The following is a 9,704-nucleotide window of genomic DNA, read 5'->3' on the forward strand; positions in this document are numbered from 1 at the left end:
AGAAGTTATGGCTTCCCAAACGTCGCTGTTTTGAGGGCAGCATCAGGAAGTCTCCTTGGGCCGGGAACTGGGTTTCTTCGTCTTACTCCCAGCACCGCCCGGTTAATGATTGTAGGGTGGCTGGGAATAATGAACCAGCCTGTTATCAGCCAGCTCGAGTATTATAGAAAAATCATTCCTCCCTTTCTTCCTCCTTTCCCATGGAAGTCAGTGCACTGCTGTGGTCACACCTAATAAATACTGCAGACTTCATTGGGTTGTTTAATGGGACTTAATGTAGTGTCATTTGTGCACTTAAGTGAGTGGTTCTTATTTTTGTGTGGCTTACTGCTCAATCTTGAAAAGATGTGAGGTTTGAGGAGTTTCCAACAATTACTGTTTTTTATGGAACCAGAGTTTGAGTGAGACAAGACTTTGGCCGTTATTTAACAGGTCACCTGCATTTCCATATGAGCTTTGGGGATACTGGAGGAATTAAGTCACAATAATATAAAACTGTACTCTGTGCTTCGGCCTGTTCCAGAGAAATAATTGGAAACCCTGCCCTCTCTCCCGTCGTCATGCAAATCCCAGTAATGATTTCAGTCTCTACTCAAGTGCTCCCAAGTGTTCATGGCTGCCTGTTCCCTTGCCCAGAGAATTCTGTCTCATCTTTGGCCAATCTGGAGGCAAGAAGAGGTGAGGCTTCTGGTCAGTGTGCGATGCCAGTTAGGACAGGAGATGGCACTGTCTTGATCACCCTAGAGAAGTTTCTGTCCCTCACCAGGGAAAGCCACCTGCCCTGGCATTGCTGCAACCCTTTCCACTCCTGCAAAGCCGGCCTCCCAGCTGTGTTTGGTTATGCTGGTAGGCCTGGATTCCTACAGCGCTGGACTGGTCGGCGTAGGTCACTGGACAAGTTTCTCATCAGAGCCCCCTTTTTCACTGTGGTGAGGCTGCCCCCATCCTATCCTCCCCATCCCTGTTGGGCTGCCATTTTCTGTGAGCTGAAACTGGCAGCCCAACACGGGCCCAGGGAAAAGATTCTTGCCCTGGGGCTCGAAGACTGGCCCAGTTCCTCCAATCTGCCTTCTAGGAAGCTCTCAGGGAACAAAAACTTCCTCTCTTGGTCTGCCCTCCAGGCAGGATTGTTGAACTAGGACAGTTGAGAAACTGGTGCTTGGAAGGGTCAGAGGACTTGTCTAAGACCACATCTTACTGGAACTGGATTCCCAGGTATTTAATGATTTCTGGGAGCTTTCCTTTGATTTGTTGGATTTTTCCCCTGGAAAAATTCCATACTTGGGCCTCAGTTTCTCCGTATATGAAATTATAATAAGACTACTAGCTGAAGTATCTAAAGGGGGCAGTCATAGGTCACAGGCCTCCAGAGGAAAGGGTCTAGGACAGCGGTCCCCAACCTTTTGGTACCAGAGACCGGTGCTCCTATGAGAATCGAATGCCCAATGATCTGAGGTGGAGCCGAGGCGGTGATGTTAGTGCTGGGGAGCGGCTGCAAATAAAAATGAAGCTTTGCGCTGCTCACCTCTTGTTGTCGGCCCGTTCCTAACAGGCCACGGACAGGTACAGGTCCACAGCCCGGGGTTTGGGGACCTCTGGTCTAGGATGTTTGCATAGCTCTTTATAATTTACACAGCATTTTCCACACATTATCAGACTTAGTCCTTCCAGTAACCCTGCGGGATGGGCATCGTTGACCTTGTTTCACAGATGAAGAAAGTAAGTCCCAGAGAGGATGAAGGTGAAGCTTGTCCAATCTGAGCATTTGGCCTGAAGTTTGTTAAGCATCAAATTTTAGAGACAGTCATGGCTTCGGGACGTGGCTGCCAGGCAGTGGTAGGCGCTTCTTTTGCCTTGTAGTTATTTCCCAGTGATTTGGCCCCGTAGGCCTCCCCAGAGTGACTTTGTACTTATTTTTGTTATGGGTCTGAGGAAGTTAGAATTCAGTTAATATGTACTTATTATTCGTGATTCTGGATTTAAACATAGGAGTCTTTCAAGGGAATGTAAACTTTAAGTTTTGTAGAAAATAAAGTGTCAAAAATTATCTTATGTAGACAAAAGAAAAAATTACAAGTTTGCATGCTTGATATATAGAGCTGATCTCCTTAAAGCAGTTGCTAAAACTACCCTGTTATCATATAACAATGTTTCTTTCTTGCTATAAAACATATGACCAATAAATGGCGTGACCACATATTTTACAGTTGCAGACATTTCTTCCCTCCCTTTCTTGAAGTTTAAAAAGACGGAGCAGATGTCTCTAGTCTCTTTTCAATGTGGCGGAAGAGAGAGGAAGTTCTTCTAGACTTCAGGAGCACCAAGGGGTTGGTCTCCTGTTAACAGCACGTAGATTGTGCCAAGAGCTGTGGAAACCCCACCTCCATCACAGGGAAAGAACTAAACAGCAAAAAAGTGGAAAAAGGCCTTTCCCTTTTCTTTTCTGAGAAATTTTAAGGGCCTTCATAAGTACTTGGGGCACATCAAAAAGATGAAAGGTCAAGCCAGGGACCCAAAATCGGATTCTGTGTATTGGCCCTCTGTGCACCAGTGGTCAGGATACCTGATTCACTCTCTGCCTCACTTGTTCCATCTGTAAAACAGAGATGGTGATACTGCTGTCTGGTGCCTAGAGGAAGGCTGAAAGGGTGTTCACAGGGCACCTGGATCTGCAGGGGGACCTGGGGGCCTGGCCACTTACCCGAAGGAGAGAGGCGGCTGTCCCGGGGAAGGTGCTGGCTCCATACAACAGTCTTTTGCTGATGTCGGGTGACTCTAGGTCCTAATACTTGGCTCTGCTTTTGGATGTCAGTCATATTCATTCTCCATTGTCCCTGCTGATTTTTGACGCTGTCCCGTCCAGGATTTCTTTCAGCAGTTGGCATGGTGCCTGACTCATAGCAGGGGCTCAGTAAATATTGGTTGAGCAAGTGTTACCCTCATAGGGGAGAGGGAAGGTGTGCTGTTGACCTGTGGGGAGTGAGACTATGGCAGGTTCCTGAGCCTCATTATTTCTGCCTCTGGAGTGTTCAAATGCACCCTCTGTAGCAATAGAGACAAAAATGCAATATCACAAATACCACTGGAATCATTCTTTGTTTTTCATTGCCATGGCCCTTGTCATTATTTGTCTGGACAGGTACCACAGGAGACTTCTAACCATTCTCCCTGCCTCTGTTGGGGGCTTTAACACTAACTAGCCATCCACTCTGCTGGTTATCTCTGTCCTCCTAAAACAAATACTATCATGGCACTCTCCCACCTAAATGCCCTTCACTGGCTCCCTTTTGCCTCCAGTAAAATCCTCCACTAAACCTAATTCTAACCCTAACCTTAACTCTAATCATAACCCTAACCTAGTACCAAACACTAATTTCAACCCTTGCCCTAACTCTCACCCTCATGCTAAACCTAACGTTAACCCTGTGTGCCTCTGCTCTGTCAAATCCCAGGGCCTCCATGGCAGCCCTGAGGGCTATTCAAGTGGGAGCTCTAATCTTCCAGATGGAGTTAGATTCGTTGGGTTTTAAAACCCCCTGATTTTAATTGGGTCTCAAACGACCTGGGAATCAACATATTTGGGACACATCAGTAGGGTACATTTGAAAAAGGGCATTGAATGTTTGGAACAGGAGTGCAATAATTCATGCTAAGTAACCAGAGAAAACTAAGATGTTAAAGGATCTTTGCATGTAGTCTTCAAAAATCAATTTAATAAAAAGTCGATTTTTCAGCTGATTGTATAGTTCATCAGGAAGAGTATATGAGCATGTAGGTGCATACACATATATACGGTTGACCCTTGAAAAACATGGGTTTTAATTGCGCAGGTCCACTTATATGTACATTTTTTTTCAATATATATATATACCTTTGAGGCAGCCACTTGTACTACTGGACATTAAAACAATAAATATACCTTTGGGCCTCCTAATCCCTGGGTTTCAGATCCGTGGATTGAACCAACCACTGGTGGAAAACAGTATTTTGGAGTCATGGTTGGGAATCAGTGGATGCAGAGGACTGACCATATGCATGGTTCTAGCCATTTTACATAAGGGATATGAACATTCGTGGATATTGTTTTGGGGGGATCCTGGAACCAATTCCCTGCAGATACCGAGGGTCAACTGTGGTTAAGTTTTTGAGGAGTCAAAGGTTATACCCGGATTTTTGACTGCAGGGGTCAGCATCCCAACCCCCACTCTATACATACAGTATATATATCTTTTTTAGTTTGGAAAAGGAATGAGGCAGCCACTTGTACTACTGGACATTAAAACATATTATAAAGTTATGATAATAAAAGAGGATGATGTGAGTATAAAAATATACACTCAAACAAAATAGCACCTCATAAAACTTTTCAGTGCATAGAATAACAATTATATAAGTCACTGGCAAAAGGTACAGATTATCTGGTAAAGGAGGTTGTGAGTTGTATTTTTAAAAAACCTATTTAGATCCTTGCCTCGGGTCATACACCAAAATATTTATATGTATTGGACTTAAATATATATTTTTAAAGCCCTAAACTAAAAACATATTTGATCTCTGAAAGAGGATATATTTTTAAGCCTGAAAGCAAGAAACTATCAGTGATTGGTCAACTTGAATACTTAAAATTATTCCTTTTACTGAAAAATTACAAATGACTAGTAATGATCACTAAGATAAAAAAAAATGCACACCAAAAACAAATATTCATTGTTCTGTCATCATATTAGGAAAGACTTCAAAAATACAATATTCAGTGTTCATTAGGATATGCTCTGATACTCATTCTAGACAGAAATGTAATTTAAAATAAATTTTAAATAAATTTAAAAATGGTTTGGATTTTATTTATATTGGGAATATTACTATATAAAAACTGATGTGATTTATTAAATTAAAATAATCTCTAATTTTAGTTTCATAAACCTAGTTTTAATCTTAGTTTTGTTGTTTTTTTCTCACAACCCTTGGTTGACCTTACAGATTGTGAGGACTTTGTCAGCTTACAGTCCTTTATTTTTTTATTTTTTACACCTACAGCACCTGGTCCTCCTAGGTGGTCTCCCATCCAAGTACTAACCAGGCCCAACCCTGCTTAGCTTCCGAGATCAGGCTTGTTCAGGGTAGCATGGCCGTAGACTTGTTGTTGTTTTAAATAACCTTTTGGCCTTGGATTGTCCAAAGAGGAATAGCTCTAATTAACTACTCTTAATCATATACTTCTCCATATAAAATATGGCAAAGAGATAACCCATTGGGGAAAACATCTCTTATAAAGGGGATTTATGACCCTTAATATCCTATAAGACCATCATGAGGCATTCTATGTAAAAGATAAGTCATACTGGACTGCAGTTTCTGAAGTGTTCAAATTGTAATTCACTGTGTGATGCTGAACAAGCGACTTTACCTCTCTGGGTTTTACTGTACTCATCTGTAAAATGAGAGAGTTGAGTTAGATTATAGTCTACCCACTGGGATGCCCTCGCATAGCTGCGTCAAGATTCTGATGCCCCCTGGCTCTCAGGACAGCTGGGTGGAACCCAGGGTAACTGGCCAGAGCCTGGGGTGGAGGCCACACGACTTCTAGCCAAGAGCAGCCATTTGTTTCCCCCAGTGATTCGTGCAAATACTACCACAATTCAAACTTAATGCGTGAAACCTTTATGCAGCGAGTTGTTTTAAAATCAAATAAAAGCTAGGTTGAAAAGGAGATAATTTCAAATGTCATAATGAACCACTCATCCTTCCTACTCAATATGCAATAGCCATATTAAAATATGAGAAAGGAAGAAAAGCAAAATGTTATCAGTAATTATCTCTGGTGATGGGCTTATGGGAATTTTTTATTTTCTTATTTATAATATTCTGTATCTTTCAAATTTGCTGTGTTAAGAGTGGGTTGAGTTTAGCATATGAGTAGTTATTAAAAAAAAATGCTGGCAGTGCCCTCAGCGGTCCCCTGGAGCTGTCTCTTGCTTCAAAAGTGTTTGGACAGAACAGACCCTGGGACGCCCTTTCTTCCAGCCACCGACCACTCTCCAGCCTCTTTTCCAGTCACAGCCTTCGAAACCTTCTCAGCCATCCTTGGCCTCTGAGACCAGCCAACAACGTTATTTTGAGCTTAACTCCTTATTGCAGAACAACCATGAGCTCTTAAATCCGTCAGAATTATTCCACCGGGTTAACCCGCATCTGCTGGCCTCCTGCACTCACTCCTCTCTTTTCTTCTATTTTGACCACGACGATGTGGCTCTGGAAGGTGTGGGCCACTTCTTTGAGTTGGCTGAAGAGCAACGCCAGAGCGCTGAGAGCATCTCTTGAAGATGCAAAGCCAGCATGGTGGCCACAGCCTCCTCTAGGACCTGCAGAAGCCTTCCCAAGAGGAGTAGAGGGTAAAACTCAAGATGCCATGGAAGCCGCCATGATCATGGAGAAGAACCCGAACCAGGCCCTTTTGGATCTGCATGCAGGCCCTGGGTTCTGCATGCCCAGACCCCCGCATTTCTGTGATTTCCTGAAGAGCCACTTCCTAGACGAGGAGGTAAAACTCATCAAGAAGATGGGCGATCACCTGACTAACCTCCGCAGACTGGCCTCAAGCATGACTAGCAGCCTTTGGAGCCCAGTCTTTTGAGGGGCCCCTCTGTATCCCTGTGGTGTTGGCTTTGTGCCTGAGCTTCTCCCTGCAATCATTAGGCAGCCTTCTAACCACCCTGGAGCCCTCTCCCATGCCTTTGACCAAATTGAAACAATAAAGCTTTTTTCAGCTGGAAAAAAAAAAATCTCACTTGTAGCCATCCTTATATTTTGTTTCAAAACTCCATGACAACAGTTGGCTGAGTGGCTGTCAGTGTTAAGATTCGAACAAAAATAAAACACCAAACCTGGGTCCATTTCTCATTATGTAAATATCCTGGAATATTTTCATCCCCGGTTTGTTTGTTCAACGCTTATTTTCAAGGCTGGTTTAAGGTGTGAGCAGTAACTTGAGCAGAAGGCCAGTCTTTAAAGTGAGTCAGAAGCCGCCTTACTCAGGGTAGCTTATCCCTTTTCCTCCCCATATTCCTCTCAAAATTCTTTCTTCCCTCTTTTTCTTTCTTTGTGATCATTAGCAATACTGAATAACTATTTTTCTTTGTTCTTCTTGATCCCCAGTGTGTATATAGTTAGATGTATGTCCCTTGTGCCCTCTTAGCTAAGCAAAGGAGATTCTTTTTTTAACTTGTTCCTTATATGCCAGCCCTTCTAGTTCCTTAGTCATTACTGTTTTTGGTCTTCCAGCTCCCTCCTGCTTGTTTACATCTTTCTGGTAATGAGTTGCCTAGAGCTTTCCAACCTATTAGATTAAACCCGATTTCTGGAGGTGGGGATTGGAAATGTGGGCTTTTTTCCTGCCCTATGTTTATTTTGCTTCACTTTGAAGATAAAACACTATAGATATTGAAGGTGTTTAAACCCTGTTTTCTCTGGCTTCTTAAACAGGTACTTTGCAGTGACTCCAAATATTTTAGTTATCTGAAAAGAGTGATTGTTTTGTCTAAATGATGGAGGTGGCGGGCACATGGGGAATTAGGAGTAAGTGTCATTATAATTCTTCAGCACAATTTTAGAGTGATTAATAGTGAGGTTACCATAGTATATAGTAATTACCTATAAAAGCTAGAATATACTATAATATTGTTTTTATTAAAACTATGCTAAATATAGATTACTTTCTTTTATATAACACTTTAGGATCTTACAGTGTGCCTTGACATTCTGAGCATGGATAATTCACTGATAGAAATTTCCAATTGGTGGAATGCTGGTAAATATCACTGTATTATTTACTTAATTTTTACAGGAATGCTGATTTCTTACAGTGAAACTGATTTCTTGCAGTTTGAGCCATTGTAACAAATTTGTTGAAAGCATCCTAATTATAAAGCATCATGCTCTGCATTGCAAATGATGACTTAAAATTATAGAATTACAAAATGTAACTAGTATGGAGCTGGAGGTCATCTAATCCAGTGTTCCCAGCCATGTTCACATCGTGGCACACATTGAAAAGGTTTGCACATCTCACTGCAGGGAAACACATGGCTGCTCTTTGCTGGAGGTGACAGATCCGGGGCCTCCATTGTGGGTGGGCTCATCCAGCTGCCTGAGGGCCAAGGGGCATCAGAATCTTGCCTCAGCTGTGCCAGGGCATCCCAGTTGGAGATCTATGATCTAATCCAACCCTCTTATTTTACAAATGAGACACATTCTGTGTTTAGCATCAAGACCCAGAGAGGTAACTTGTTCAAAGTCATACAATGAATTAGTGATATTATGGTAGATAGAATTTGAGCATTTCAGAAACTGGGAGTCTCATATGACTCTCTTTTACATAGAAAGCCTCATTATGGTCTTTTTCAAGGACATTGAGGACCATAAAAACCTTTCATAGGGCATGTTTTCCGAAAAGGTTTAGCTCTTTGCCATATTTCGTATGGAGAAGTACATAATTACAAGTAGTAAATTACAGATATATTTCTTTTGGACCGCCAGAAAAAATTTTAAAAAAAATTAAGGTTATGAAACCAAGAACAGTCCAGTATAAGTAAAAAACAACCAATCCACTTTAAAATATTTTATTTAGATAAATTAAGAATGTACTTAATGTATAAAACTTGTAAGCATGATGGTTGCATTGCTTTTAAAATTCAAAAGATGAAAGTAAGATGGAAAAGGAGATTGAAAATTTAAGTATGACAGTGAACCATCACCATCCATCCTTATTTACCACCCGTCGAGTGTTTAAGCCCTTTACAAATAGTAAGAAACTGTGGTTATCTGGCATAGTTCTATGATTCAGTTCACGTAACCTCTAAGTTCTCCTTCAACCCCATGATGTGATGATTCACTGATTCTAGTGTAATTATGGCTTGGGTCAGCCTGACATATGTCCATGTGCATGCCACCCAAAATGCGTAATGGAACATGGCATCTCATCTTCAGTTCCTCGACAGAACTATAAACTCAATGTGCCAGTTCAGGACAATTTATAGCGTGTTAAGATTGTGACATCAAATTGAGACATTCCATCATTACCTCAAGATATGTAGTTCTAGACTAGCATCACCTACCATTAACAGCTATGTGACCTTGAAGTTCCTTAATCTCTCTGCCTCCATTTCTTCATCTGTACAGTGAGAGATGGTAGTACCTGCCTGCTAGGCATGCTGCACGAATTAATTGAATTAATGCAAAGTCTTAAGAATGACATCTGGCACATAGTGAACCCACAGTAAATGTTAGCTATTATTATTATTGCTGCCATGGGTTGTCATTAAGTAGGGATGAGTAGGAGCCTTCAGGTATAGCCAAGAGCTTCCTACTTTCCTACTCTCAGGCTTACACCTTTTATAAAAACAGTAGTCACCTGAGTTCTTAGGGTGCTGGTTCTGGTGTATGACTATTGCCAGATGCCTCCGAATCTTTGCCTATGGAAGGCGTTTTTTGTTGGCCTTCTTTGGGAAAAAGGAAAGCCTACCTCCTGGGATGTGGGTAAAATATTTTTTTTCCCTTAATTAACATTGAATTCTGGTCATTCTTTTGCAGAAATGTTGTAGAACAAAAGAGGATAAAGATCCCAGCTTTTGGCTTTCCTAAAACAGCATCTAACAAATATCTAGAAAGCATGGTGCTTTTTCAGTCGTGTGCTCCCCCTGAAGAGT

The 9,704-nt window shown here is 41.7% G+C and overlaps 1 protein-coding gene, 1 long non-coding RNA gene and 1 pseudogene across 2 annotated transcripts in view; 2 read left to right on the top strand and 1 right to left on the bottom strand.

Annotated features, from left to right (window-relative positions):
• The window catches only part of LOC111747217, a 9,590-nt gene extending 2,824 nt beyond the window's left edge, over window positions 1-6,766 (top strand). Inside the window, exon 2 of the long non-coding RNA XR_002783443.1 lies at window positions 6,260-6,766. This is a non-coding gene — a long non-coding RNA (uncharacterized LOC111747217). The remainder of the gene's footprint in view (window positions 1-6,259) is intronic.
• The window catches only part of SDC2 (syndecan 2), a 108,181-nt gene that overhangs the window by 29,071 nt on the left and 69,406 nt on the right, over window positions 1-9,704 (top strand). The window lies entirely within an intron of this gene.
• On the bottom strand, window positions 5,029-5,137 carry LOC111747233 (annotated as a pseudogene).

The sequence above is a fragment of the Pteropus vampyrus genome, unplaced genomic scaffold (genome assembly GCF_000151845.1).
Source record: "Pteropus vampyrus isolate Shadow unplaced genomic scaffold, Pvam_2.0 Scaffold215, whole genome shotgun sequence".
Taxonomy (NCBI): Eukaryota; Metazoa; Chordata; class Mammalia; order Chiroptera; family Pteropodidae; genus Pteropus; species Pteropus vampyrus.